General features: G+C 39.9%; 1 long non-coding RNA gene across 1 annotated transcript in view; it reads left to right on the plus strand.

Moving 5' to 3' along the window:
• Positions 1-12,768, plus strand: part of LOC148158036 (uncharacterized) — a 56,854-nt gene extending 44,086 nt beyond the window's left edge. The window contains exons 6-7 of the long non-coding RNA XR_015764112.1: positions 7,279-7,343; positions 9,591-12,768. This is a non-coding gene — a long non-coding RNA (uncharacterized LOC148158036). The remainder of the gene's footprint in view (positions 1-7,278; positions 7,344-9,590) is intronic.
• The last annotated feature ends 1,619 nt before the right edge of the window (positions 12,769-14,387 follow it).

Here is a 14,387-nt window from a genome sequence, read left to right on the forward strand (position 1 = left end):
TACATCCTTCCTCGCTCTGCACACAAAGTCGTTATACTTGCTGCTCATGTAAAAGGCCAACGCAGTCACAGCAGAACTTCATGTGGTGTTTGTTAATTGGCTTTTTTTTTTTTTTTTTTTTTTTTGGTAAGCGCAGATATGCTCCACTATGCATATCTTCCTCAATGTCCCTTGCACTGCTTGCCTTTATAAAGTGTCTGTTAATTGGCTACACGGTCACAGTCTCCTGCATTAACTATCCCCTGTGGTACCTGAATGTGGCCCATTTGACCTAGAGGCACTGAGGTGAAAGTCAAGCATTCAACAGCATCAACTTTTGGCAATTTGCCTTTTTTTTTTTTTCTTTTCTTTTCTAACCACCGTCATTGTTTAGCCTCTTTATGGTTTTTAATACGAGCTTTGAAGGTGATCTATCTCTTACTGGGACAGTTTTGGGGTTATGTAAGCAATATCCAGTTCATTTCAACACCTTTCCATAACCTTAGCAGTCTGTTTTTGTGTGAGGGTCTGTCACCTTCTGTCAGGCACTTTTACCAACTTCCCTACTTGTCTGCCTCCTCAAAACCAATAAATATATTTTCCTTCTAGCCTTACCTATCAAGTAGATTTGACCATGCCTTCTCCCTACACAATACCAAGCCTCCAAGTGAGCTGCATCAGCACTGCTCAAAGACCAGAGAGGACTGTGATCCCACCATGGGGTGTATAGCTGTGGCTCCGGCTGTGCTACACTTTAATCCCCATCTCTTTTAACCACAATGGAAAACATGTGCGTTCTCTGTGTAGGGTACAGGCCCACCATAGATGAGGCCGTTTACCTATGCTCTAAAACTAACATCTCACAGCTACGGTGACCGCTCCTGGTCACAGGTTCTGTTATTATTTGGAAAACTAATAGACACATATTTTGTGATATTTTTATTTGAAGTAAGATCCTTTGACCTTCCATTATCACTTTTGGTGGGTTCCGAATTTGCTTTTAAAACTAAATTATAAAAAGAATCAATAATAATGTGCAAGTTATTTTTTTCTGGCTTTTTTTTTTTTGCCTTGTGTGGCCATTCATTATTTCTACTTGCAGATTCAAATGTGTTGCAAAGTTTTGTTTTTAAATCAAGAATACATTTTAAATTTATTTTAAATCTGTCATATTAGCATTACATTGGTTCAACCTTTCAAGCAATATTGCAGTGAAGTATAGGTCTTGTTATATTAATTCTGAAGCTTCCAGAAGTCTGAGTATTTATTTTCCAGTATTTCTATTGGGGTTGCTGCAGAGCTTCTTCTCTTAACGTTCAGAATCCAACTTTTTTTTTATTTTATTACTATCTAAAGGTTTTACTAGTTCCTGTTTACTCCTTTGACCTCCTCTCTTGTGGTCCACCATGTCGCCCTGGCATGTTGGTTGTAGTTGTTGATAATTGTACGTACTGAGGTTCAGTGTGAGGTGACAAATTCCCAACTCCCTCCTGTCGTACTTTGTGACCAAGTCGCATCCTGGCCTCCACAGGTGGGAAAGGTGATCCAACGGTTGAATGATCTCTTCCGAGTGTAACCGTAACCACTGCCCGCTTCCCATGTCGTCCTGCCCTGTTTTGCCCTTTCCTGTCGCCTTATCTGAACATCCAGTGCAATCCAAGCCGCTCTGTTCTCCACTCTGCCCATCTCCACTGGTGCTCTTCTCAGATGTCGCTGTGACGACAGGATAAACCCACTAGAGCTGAACTTCAGTTTAACTAACTGACAGAGTCCTGACGCCCCATTGTGGGCACAGCCATCTCGACTTCCAGCCACCCACAACTTCCCACCCCCTAACCTCTACGGCAAAGGAGGCACAGACAATGAGCTTTACATCAGTTCTTTGAAGAAATAATTTATTTTTAACAAAATCAAAAACAAAAAAAGGAGATTTGATTGCCAATTCGTTTCGAGGAAATCCCTCTGTGTTGTATTCGGTGTGTTGTCTACTTGCAAGAGTAGGGACCTAATGTATATTATTTGTGGCAGAGTGTACTTCCTGTTACTGTCTGGGTTTGATTAAGAGAACCGGTCCCCCAACAGGCAGTCAACCAACTTATTTCACCCTTTCTCTGAGCCAAAAACTTTACAGTACACTCACAGAGCGTCAGAAACTTTCATCACCTGATAGTCAACGTGGACACGAGCAGCCCTGAAATATTTGCACACTCACTCTGCTACCCTGCAAGGATTCAGCTATCCATGCATTTATTTATCTGCTAACTGAGTCTCTCGCTGGACTGTTTAATGTTGTTTAACTTGAAATCACTGACTGAGGCCAATTTGACACTAATTGAAGCAGAATAAATGACTGCGATTTTTGTGTTTTCAATACGTGGTAACCTGAAGAGAACTTGAATCATTCACGAATCATCTATCATTTGCATTCAGACCAAACGCTCTATAAACATGTTTCCACATGTGCTCATTCCACAGCGGCCCTGCCAAACAGCAGTCGGAACACTGCTGAAAGGAAGCTTATCAGAGCCTGCTACGATTTTCAGGGAACTCCGTAGAAAGAACTCCATTCTTCATAGGACGCAGCCCCTGAAATATATCATATTTGTTGAAACATTCGAGTTGTACATTTTTGAGTTAATATTTCCTTTCTTAGCGGGACCCCGACGGATTTTGTACTCTCGCAATTTCAGGAGGGCTGGTGGGACGAAATCTGATTAGGTTGAGTGTTGTGTGCGCCTGTGCATGTGCCTGTGTAATGGACATGAGCCCCTTAGCTTTGAATGTGGGTGTGTACATGCAGGCCTCGGCTCAGCTCGGAGATGTAATCTGATTTGCAGAAGGGAATGGGTCGTTTCACATGACTGGTTTAAAAGTCCGCTGGCGCAAGGTTGTGCCAGTGTCCCTGATTGGTATGTGTGCATGTGCTTTTTATTTGCATCCTTTGCATACACACACACACACACACATATTATACATTTATATTTTGACAATGACTTCCACTGCTTCTTTCATTTCTATAGCCTAAACCTTGTCACTTAACCTACACCTAACCATTGCCATTACATGCCTAACTCTTAACTTTACAGAAATCCTAGCCCTAACCCTAAACCCCCAAACAGCACTTCTTATGGGACCTGAACATCGGGCCCCATAAGGAGCAGTGGATCCTCACAACGTAGTAGTATTTACTAGAAAAATGGGCCTTACTACATGAGAAATGAGAAATGCTAAAACACGCGCACACACACAGCATTTATTTGTTTTCACAACGCACTCTGTGGAAATATGAGTGTTTGTTGGTACAGGCTGCCACACAGTAGAAATGGAAAGGTGTTGAAGTTTGCGGCACAGCTCAACGAAACCAGGCTGCCACATTTATTCCATTGGCCTTAGGTTTAATTGTGATTTGTTTGGGGAAGGTTATGTGAACTAAGGCCACCACTAATTAACACCCAATTACACATCTGGAAATAAGTAAAAAGCTCTACTTTGCTGTCCGAGGCAGGTTTTTGTTTGCAGTTTCCTGTTTACATTTATCTCATAATCATACATTAATTTGAACTAATGGACCATCAGAAGTGATGTCAAATAATAGAAATAATCTTCTGTAGTGAGTTGCAACAGTATTAATACCCTTAAACTTTTGGGATATTTTGTCAGGCTACAACCACAAACCTCAATGTATTTTAGTGGGGTTTCATGTGTGTATACACCAGCACCAGGTAGCACATAATTTTCAACATGGTTTTTAAAATATTTTACAAGTAAAGATTTGAAAAGCATAGCTCGGTAATGTTTTTGTCAATATTTTATATAGTCACCTTTTGCAGCAATTAAAGCAGCAGTGTTTTTTGGCGCAGGGGTTAAGCACAACCCACACATGGAGGCCTGAGTTCTCAATGCTGCAAAAGCAGGCGTCACAAGTTCGAGTACCGGGCTGATGACCTTTGCCGCGTGTGTTCCCTCCTCTCTCATTACTCACTTTCCTGTCAATTCACTATCAAATAAAGGCCACAAGAGCCAATAAAACCGTAAAAAATGAAAGGCGGCAGTCATTTGGGGAATGTCTCGATCTGCCACAGAGACTGAGGATGAAATCTTTGTCCATTTGCAAAATAGATACAGCTCGATCAGTTTGGGTTGGAGAGCATCTTTTAAAAAAAAAAATCTGTGTTCAAGTCCCACCATGAAGTCCAAATTAGACTTAGGTTTTGATTCTGTATGTTCTGGTTGGATCATTCAGCTATATAAGAATCTTTTGCTGTAAACTGTTTTTGTCATGTTTTTTGTTTTCCTGCTGAAAGGTCAAGTCTTTTGCAGCAAAGAGGTTTACCTCCAGTATTGCTCTGTATTTAACTCTCATACAGACCAGCCTGTCCCTGCTGGAGAAAGCCATCCCCATAACACCATGCTGTCACCGCTGTGTTTTACCTCGGGAGTGGTTTGTTCAGGCTAAGTTGAAGTATTAGTTTTCTGCCACACATGGCATGATCTCATCTAACCAGAGCAACCTCTTGCTGTAACCACTACATGACAAGCAATACAATGCAGATGTCTCACAGATACTTTCACCTGAGCTGTGGATCTATGTAGCTCCTCCAGAGTCATTATGGCCAAGTTGGTTTCTTCTCTGATTAATGTGTTTTTTTGGGGGGGTTTTTTGCACAGTGTGTCAGTTTAGGCAGATATCCAACACACCGTTTTGGTTTTCAATTAAGCTGTATGCTTTCCATGTCTTTCAGATGACAGTAGTAGTTCACTGTGTAACTTTCATCAGTGATGGGCTGCAGGATGTAACCATAGAATGCATAAGTGTTTGTGTGTTCTTTGGCCTGTTAATAAATGTATTCTTTTCAGTCTTGAGATCATTACTTGTGGTCATGACAAACAGTAGGAGTCATAAGAAGCACTAAGTGATCTTTGACGCCACACAATTCTCAATGTTTCCACACATTGGATTTTTTTTGTTAATGCAAAACACATCTTGCATGTGAGCAGTGACCTCAGAGTTTTCTCGCTTGTCTGGTCTGGACACTTTTGAAAGTGCGTGCTTGGTATTTGTGCGTTTTCTTTCCTGTCTGGGGCGAGCTCATAAGCAGGAAGCTCTGATCCCATCAGGCATGTCAGCGGGGGCAGTTTTTCATAAGGTAGTAATCTCACCAGACAAAGGGGTGTCCAATATTGGGGAAGGCCCCCACTTCTGAGCTAATCAAGATCTGACTGACTCTTCTACTTGCTCACCAACCTCGCTAAACATTACCTCATCTGGAAGCTCAGCTAAACCTCATGCACGTCCAGTCAGCTGGTGTAGATGATAACTCACTTAGCACAGTGTGATGGCTTAGGAAAAAAAAGCTGAAACACTAGAAAGGGTATAAAAGAAGCAAAAGCAGGACACGACTACCTGTGGCGCCTGGTGCCAGAGAAAGGTATTTTTAAAAGGAAAGAACCATTTTACCATGTCCTCCAGAAACTCTGTGAACCAATTTCCCAGTATTCAGTTTCTCTCCCCACCGTCTTATTATTGCTGTTTTCCCCCTCAACTGTTGGAGCCTTCATCCTGAAAGAAGGTTTTTGAGTTTGGGCTTTGTGTCACTCGGAAACAGTGCATTTGTTGCCAAGGTAACCTGTCTGGGACAGAGAAACTTAGACGCAGCAAGCACCTTTGACTTTGGTTTGGATGGATTTGGACCTGGGGTGTGATTACTTTAGCTAGTGCAGCTTCAGGATGAAACGTGTTTGCATCTAAATAACAGTAGGTTGCCTGAGCCAGTTCTGACCTGAACCCGGTAACCTTATATAGAAATGCAACTTAAATTAATAATGTGTAATTTAAAAAAAGCAGAGTGTTGTAGGACCCCCAGAAAAATTTGAATTTAACAGAGTTGGCTGAGCTAACTTTCCAATAAAGGTTTTACTTTTAGTGCTGTTTATTGGGAAACTGCAAAAAGGCCTGGACTATTTGTAACTATAAAGCTACCTCTGGTTGAGAAAGAACCTAAAGATTAAGATCTATCCTAATGGCATCCCCCACTGTGTCTAATTTGAAGCAAACATGTGATCTTAAATGACTCCATTAATTAAGGAAACAATGATGCTTGCTGTCCTTCGGACAAATAAATCTTTTTAGCACTTATGACCATTTGCAATGTTGCATAGTTTAAAGCTGGTTCTAGTAAATATCTAATACCAAGACAATTAAAAAAAAGCCTCTAGAAGCTAAGTGAAGTAGAAATAGCTGGCTTCTTTTTTCAACAACAGTTCTCATCAACACTATCCTTGTGCTGTCGGTGTGTCATTTCTAGTGAAATAGGTTCAAGCCAGAATTTGACAACATGCCTGTTTTGTTTGAGGCTCTTATTTTGTGGCAACAAAAGAAATAATTTGCGGGTGCTTGATTTTCTCCCGGAAATGTTGTGAAGTTAGAGGAGCAGAATGCCTGAATGCTTTTTCTGGTATGTCTGTGATCAGACCAGAAGCAAATGGCATGTTTGTTGATAGTTCACAAAGACAGTCATTTGTAGTAATTTCAATGTGATGAGACTCCAAGTTGCCATCATATTCTTCTAGGGTTAAGGCTAGGGGAAGGAATAGATTGATAAATCATTGGGATAAACTTTAAACACAGGGCTAGTCTGAGACAATAGATGATGCTTGAAAGTCTGCAATTGCAGGATGTTCTTCTTCAGCAATATTTGTTTATGAAATCTATAGTTTTAATTAAATCACCTGAACCACTGTGTGAGCTTATTTGAGGTTACAAACATTTAATCAATAATTGTATCACATGTTTGTTCTTCCTGGCCAATTTGAAGCCACTGAGGTTTAAAAGTCACACTTTGGACTTTACCAGCACATTTCACCATCTGAAATGGCTTTACTTAAAGGCCAAATAATATATATTGTGAATACATAATCATGTTTCCCTTGAAGTTAAACAAGCCAAAAAAAATACACCTACAGCATCTTCCCCTACTGTCACATCTCAAAGGCAGATTTGCTGTCTGTGTTACCAAGCCATTAAACAGGTATATCTAATAATTAAGTAGTTAGAGATATAGTAAAGTTTAGACATCTCTAGAAGTGTCTAGACTGCCCAGACTAGGCCATTTGTTTCTTTTAACTTTTTGTTTTATCTTCATTTTTTTGTTCTTTAAAAGGAGCCCCACTTTCTCCATAGTTGGAACTTTATGAATGCAAGTTTGGGTAGAGCTGACCTAGACTGAATTTGATTCCTTACTTATCCAGGAAAGCCTTTCTGAATCATCTTTATTCCCCCCACCTTTTGTCTTTTTTCAGGTGATCCCAGGTGAGCCACGAGAAGAGGCTGAGTAATGGAAACTCTATCTCAACAGTTCTAAAAGGTAGAGATGTCTCTGATTTCTCCTTTGTCATCACTGAGTTTGTTCACACACATTGCTGGCATATTACTAATTCTGACTGTTGCCACACACAACTCGAGTTTGTTGGTTACTGATAAAACCCATGTTTTGAGACGCATGTGATCACTGCGTATCATACAGGGAGTGACACAGGATTTGTACCCTTCATTTTCTCTTGTTTTTTTTTTTTTATTGTGTAATCTAAGTCATGACAGCAAAGTAAAGAATGCAGTGGCACTGAGATATCACTTCAAACCCAGGAGCCTCAGATCCCTTCAGTGGAACTGAGATGATATGCTTTGATGGCCCACCGCAGAGTCGGTGGCCTTCAAAGGTAATGGGAATGTGTAGGGTGGCCAGCAGGCTGAATGATAGGTACTGTATAAGTGCACCTCTCACGGTGGTCGTGGGTGTTCTCAGTGGAGGTCAAACATGCTTGACCCCGAGATGAGCAGTCATTTTCTATAGATTTTTTTAGGCTCACAATATCTTCCTCTGCTGTCTAGTTGGTCCTGTCAGTAAGTGAAGGGGAACTCTGTATGGGTGGCAGGGCGCCAGCAGACGGGTACAGTAGATGGGCTTATGAGTTGAGGCTGATGGGGGCTGCCAGCCCTAGTTGCAGCCTCCGGCACAAAAAGATATACATGGGCAGGCAAAGACTCAAAGGCAGGTTGGGACCTGGATCCTATTCGCTGATGCTGCTCTCACTGGCTGCACTCCAAGGTGAGGCACAGGAAAGAAACGTGGGAAGGGAAAAACCAGAATGCGAGCCAAAGAGACAGAAAGATCCAGAAAATAAGCTAGAAGAGCACAAAATCTGACCAAGGCAGCGAGTAACGGTCATAGATTTTTAACAAAAATCACACAGACTGGATGCCATGTGATCTTTCAGTTGCAGCAGAATGAAAATGAGAAAAGACCACAAGTGTTAAGTCACATCCTGTACGTTGGTGGAACGTGATTCCTTGCAGGTAAACCAGATTGTCGGTGCAGACAAGCAGAAAGAAGATGAGAAATAGTGATTGATGACTACTTATCCTCTGACACATTGTTCCTTCCCTTCTTTCGGCAAAGACCGGGCGGGCCGGGCCGGTCACACCACTTTGCTGCCATAACAACTGCAGGGTTGAGTGGCTGCTGTGCGGAGGTGGGCAGCATTATGTCATTTTTTCTGGGGAGATTACGAGAACAAGTGCAGGTACAGCAACGTCTGGGTTGTCAAGAGGCCACCTACATGCATTACCTAATTTGAGATTGCTCATCTTTATCTTTAATTGTTTTGTTGTCCTCTGTTAAAAATGTTGCATATACTTTTTTTTTTTTTTTTTTTTTACTTTTTTTATTATTATTATTTCAAACCAGAATGACATATGAGAATATTTTAAATCAGAACTTCAAGCCTGCACTTGTTGAGGCTAATCTCCAACTTTTTTATGCCAATTTCAAAGCTCCTGCATTAAAAAAAATAACTTCTAAAGGGGATAGTTCTGATGTTTCTGAAGTGGAATTGTCTGCAGATGTTATACATGTTTAATTCTTCATCTTGGATTAGTGGAATAGAAACAGGCTCTGACCAGATTTCTGCTACCCAAAAAAATATCAGAGAGGTACAAAGACAGGCACTGTTTTATAAATACTAAAATGGATGTTCAGATGAAGTTCAATTTGTTTCGGACTTCTTTTGTTTGAATTACTGCATCAAAGCAGTTTTATCTACAGGCTTTCATCCTGTTTCTATGCTAAGGGTTTTATTTAAGTCCAGAAGCATTTAGTAGCAGCCTTTACCTCATCTGTAATATGTACTTTGAAGCAGAAATTACTAAAAATTTTAGTATATTACTGTGTGTGTGTGTGTGAATTACTGTAACATTTTTCAAATTTAAGTTTTTTTGTAATATGAACTATCCCAGATTTGGGTTTGGTTTCAAACATTTGTTTTAAATAACTCTTTCGTCTACTAGGCAGTTAAATTCAACATATATAATTTTTAAATACATTAATTTTTTTTTCAGTACCTACGTTATACAATAAAACATCAGGTTCCAATTTCAAGAAACATTGCTAGCAAACAAATGATGTACTACAACTAAAAAATAATAATAATAAAAAAATACTGAAAAGCTCATGCACTTTGAATTTTCTATAAATTGGCTTAAGAATAAAATGTGGATGTTCAAATTGGTTCTTTGTGGCCGTAGTCAGTCCTAACTTTCTATATCATGTTTCTAGGATCACACCTAATCGTGAGCTGGACGGTGGACCTGCATCCTCCTGCAGCAGCTGTGTGCTCCTGGCCTGGCAAATGACTGAGTGAGCTACTTCCCTGACGATCTAGCTGTCAGGCTGGAGCCAGGACTAGAACTCGGGAAAAAAAAAGCCGTGACATAAACTCTGAGGGAAAGTGGAGAGGATTCAACAGCTCAGACTTTGTGGAACACATCTGTCAACATCTGGATACATGCTCAGTAGAAAAATCGATGTAATAAATGTGCTAATGCCACAGTTACATCAACCATCTACACATTGTTTGACTTTCTCATTTTTTCCTGAATTGAACTTGGATAAATATTGTTCCTCCATGTGCATCTGCTCTTGATTTTCAGTGCTTCTTCATGCTGTGACATTTATTCATGAAAAGGGATCACCAACCGCTGGAAAATTTAAAAGATAGTAATCCGACGGACTTTTCATTTTATGCATCTTTTGCACATGCAAATTAAAGAACATAAAATCAGTTTTGTACAGTGCCATGCAAAAGTATTTATACCCATTGAACTTTTACAAGCCCAAACCTCAGGACATTATAGTGAGATTTTAGATTAGATAAAAACAGTAGTTTATAGTTGAAATGTGAAAGAGCAGGACGGCATGGTTTTTAAGTATTACAGATAATATTCTGAAACCTCTGTTCTGCACTTGTACTTGCAGTTTGCTGCAATTACAGATTTTTGGGAATGTCTCTACCTATTTTGCTGTTGTACAGACTGACAAATAAAATAAATAAAATTACCTACCTGACATTTTTCCTATTTTGCTACTTTGCAAAGTAGTTCAAAGTTAGCCACAGTGAATGAAGAGCCTCTGGGGGCATCAGTTATCGAGACTGGCCAAAGAATCTCAATAAGATTTAGGTCTGGACTTGGACAGGGCCATTCAAAAACATGGGTATGCATCGAGCTAAACTATGTCGTTATAGCTCTTCTAAAAATTTGACATTTCTAGTACTGTGTAGCCTCCAGCATGTTTTCTTTCAGGGTTGCCTGGCATATAGTTCCATCCATCTTCCCATCAACTCTGACCTATTGGTCCCTGCTGAGGAAAGAAATCCGTGCAGCATGATGCCACCACTGCCGTATTTTACCATGGGGATGATTTAGTGTTACTTTCTTACCTTCTGGAGGAAATTTGTCTTACTTAGAGATATCAGAGTATAAGGGAGCCTAAAGACATTTGCAAGCCACACATTGCATGCCCATTATTCAAAATTTCACAATTACGCACTACTTTGCGCTCACAATAAAATGCATTGAGGTTTGTGGTTGTAATGTGAAAATCTTAAGTGCTGTCAATGCTTCTTTTGATGAACAAAAATCAACCTATGTGAGATCAAGGTGCTGTGCTGAGTCTGTTTATTCAGTGGAACTGCAGCTTCTGTCTTCCAGTTACCTTCACAAAGACACCATTGTTGCAGGTTTTTGATGAATGCCAACCGAAAACACTCCCAACTGCATTTCTTTGTGACACATTGGCAGTCTTTTAATGTAGGCCGATCGTCCTGGCACACTGTTCGTTATGATGATGATTTATAGCTCCTTCGCTTTTGTTGTGTCTGCAGAAACCTGTTAGCAGAAATTAAAAAAAAGTGTATTTAAGCTGCTGTCTGTTTGTTCTGTTTCTGCACCTGGGGATTTATATGACTAATAACCAGCGAGATGTTGTTTTCCTTAATGATTGCTATGCGTCTTTTTTATTGCTGTTAGTTATAATGTTTGCTTCATTGTAGGTTTTCTCGGAGGTGTCTCAATCATAAAACTCATAATTAATTTGCTGAGAGAGATTCAGGATCATCCTTATTTTCTGCTTCCCTGCCATTGTTAGATTCGGTTATTTTAAAGGTACAGGGAGGTTTTGGTTTAAAAGGATATAGGCAAGTCTAAGTTTTGCACTCACAAAGCTAAGTAATAGAAACTATTCAGTCCTGGGCAGTGGTTTTAATGCAGTCTTGGATAGGAATGTGATACAAATTTTCTGCATTTGGTGGCTATTTTAACTGTGTCTTTATTTGGAATGAGTATGCAGAATGCAGCACTTTTAAAAAGTACATTTAAACATTTAAACTACATTTAAAAACTAGGATTGAAATTGTGATTGCTTCATATAATTTACACAGGTTCAAATATTCATACATATTTAATTGTACACATACAGAGTCACTAATATTTGGATGCATGTCAATTTACATGCATTTTGGTAAGCATCATTAACCTTCTGGCATAATTCTGATTGGATACTTATCCACTCTTCTGAACAAAATGATACAGTTTGCTTAAATCATTAGCATCCTGCCAGAATTATTCCAGAACCTTGTTGATGGCTACAATATATATTTTTCTACATACTGCCAAGATATCTTCATTCAAATATCATTGGGAGTGTACAAACCCATTTAAGTCAGTCCAGCCTAATTTGTAGAAGTAAAAAAAAAAATGTTAGTTTAGATGTAGTGGAAACATTGGGGGAGAAAAGTGTTGAAGATGGAGCAGCTTGGCAGAGGGTGAAGAGGATGACAACTCAAACAATTCATGTATATAGTGAAAAAGGACATAGAAAAGGTTGGGATAATGGTCAACAAGGCAAAGGTTGGAGTAGTAAGAAAGTTGATCAGAGGAAAGGATGATCTTCTATGGCAAGATCAGCCAAAAGAAGAAGAGATTTTTGAGTAAAAAAGAAACTATCACAAGTTAAATTCTTAGGGACTTTAAGAGAGAAGATCAGTATGTTGAACATAGTTTGTTTTTGTCTGTACTGAGGTATCTTTATGTCACTTTTGTATTTATAATGTCAATGGAGAAGTACCTTTTATCCTAGTCTGGTTCAGCATGAGTCAGACTGTTGGGAGTTTTTCACCAATCACAAGTCAAAATCCCCACAGGGCCTTTTTCACATGTAGAAACCCATGCCAGCCTAAAGCGTAAATATAATTACTGCTTTCAATTAGAGTGAATAAGTCCAGCAAAGTCACTTCCTATTCTAATGTCATTCACCGTCGATGTCTGCTGAGAACAGGGGGAGCTTCGTCCCCATGAGTGAAGGAGCGTGGGTGGAGGTGCTAAGAGGTTGCGATCATTGTTTGAGGGGTTGCATATTGTCATCACTTTCAGTTCAATAAAAAAAACAAATAAACTAACTGTATGCTTCATGCTTTTATTCTCCAGCTTGTTGTAGTTTTGACAAGTTTTGTCAAACATCATATGGATTAATTCAGAACGACATCTGAAGGAGACGACAATACAAAATGAAATAAGAAAAGAAGACCGAGGGCCCTCTCGCTGATGTTTTGTAACTTGAGCTTCATGACATCTTTATGGCTCTGGTTATAGTCAACAACATTAGCATGTCCACAATGCATTTCCCTGCTTGTCTGCCTCCCCCGCTTCTTTTTTCTTCTGTTTTTTTTTTTTTTTTTTTTTCACACACATACACACAAACACAACTCTTAGGGAGAAAAAAAAATGACCTCTATGCAGCTCTCAATTCACTGCACTTCTATAGCTTTGAATGGAGCGGCTCAACAAAAGGTGACATAATTTTCTCAGGGTTTGATTGGCCCCCACCGTGCCACAAGATGACATCATGTAGGCCCCGCAGAAACACATTAACACGACCACCAGCACCCTTACCCCTCTGTTCTTGGATGCTGGGTAGTAAAGACAAGAGTGCAAGGCCTGAGCAGTGGGGCAGGACTTGGCAGTGCATCACATTGCAGCGTGGCTGTCCATAATGAGCCAAGGCAGCGCCGCTCTTGTGTTTGTGGTAAACAGTCTTGGGAAATGATACAGAGAGATGGGAAGAAGGGGGATGTGCAGCACATTCTTGGATATAAGGTCTGAGTTCTCTTGAGTCCTTTACGTTGAGATAACATTACACAGACGGAAAACATAACAGAAACATCAACAAAAACTATTTTGCTAGGTAGCTTTAGCTTGAGTGAGTTGTAGAATGTCAAGATAATAACTGGGTGTACATTTTTTGTATTACTTTTATATTTTGACAATAGCATTTTGTACTGATCAGTAGTCTATTTGCTGGTTCTGGTTTCTTTTCAAGACTAAGGCCTGTTCAGTGTCTGGAGATGTTTTTCCAATCTTCGAAGTTAGCAAAAACAGTGACATTCATATCTGAATAACTGAAAAGTAATTCAATGCAGGTATCCTACTTGCTACTTGTGTGCGTATGTGTGTGTTACACTGATATACACTGAGAGGTGTGGTGTGGTGAGTGACCGGGGGAAGGGGGGGGACAAAGCACGTTAATGCTTTGTGCAGGGCCGTGCAGAGACCACTAAAGGGGCAGGTGCTCAAGCGCCCCACAGTTTGGGAACCTCTGCCTTTTATGGTCATTTATTCCTTTAATTGTTCTGTCATTTTTTGGGAGTTTTTGCAGTTTACCCTATTTAATCAATTTATAACATAAGGCAGGAAGTCATAATCTTTCTAAAGTCTCAGAACAGTGAAAGTTCCCACTTAGTTTACTTGGGCAACACTTGGGATTCTAACTAAAAATGCCAATTTTTTATCTTGGTGTTCATTCAATACCCTTACAAAACATATTAACATCACACACATACAAATGGCCACTTCCTCTTGGAATTGTCATTAATGAGGATAATTTGAAGTGAGGTTGACATGCTGCCCAGAGCCAAACCGTCTTGGTTCCCAACACTCCTGCAACATAGACGCCTTTAAACCCACTCCAAGCCATTTCCTCAAATTGGTGCGGTATTCAAAGGGAAAGAAAAATGACGAA

Source organism: Poecilia mexicana, unplaced genomic scaffold (genome assembly GCF_051168715.1).
Source record: "Poecilia mexicana isolate PSO_F unplaced genomic scaffold, ASM5116871v1 scaffold_8, whole genome shotgun sequence".
Taxonomy (NCBI): Eukaryota; Metazoa; Chordata; class Actinopteri; order Cyprinodontiformes; family Poeciliidae; genus Poecilia; species Poecilia mexicana.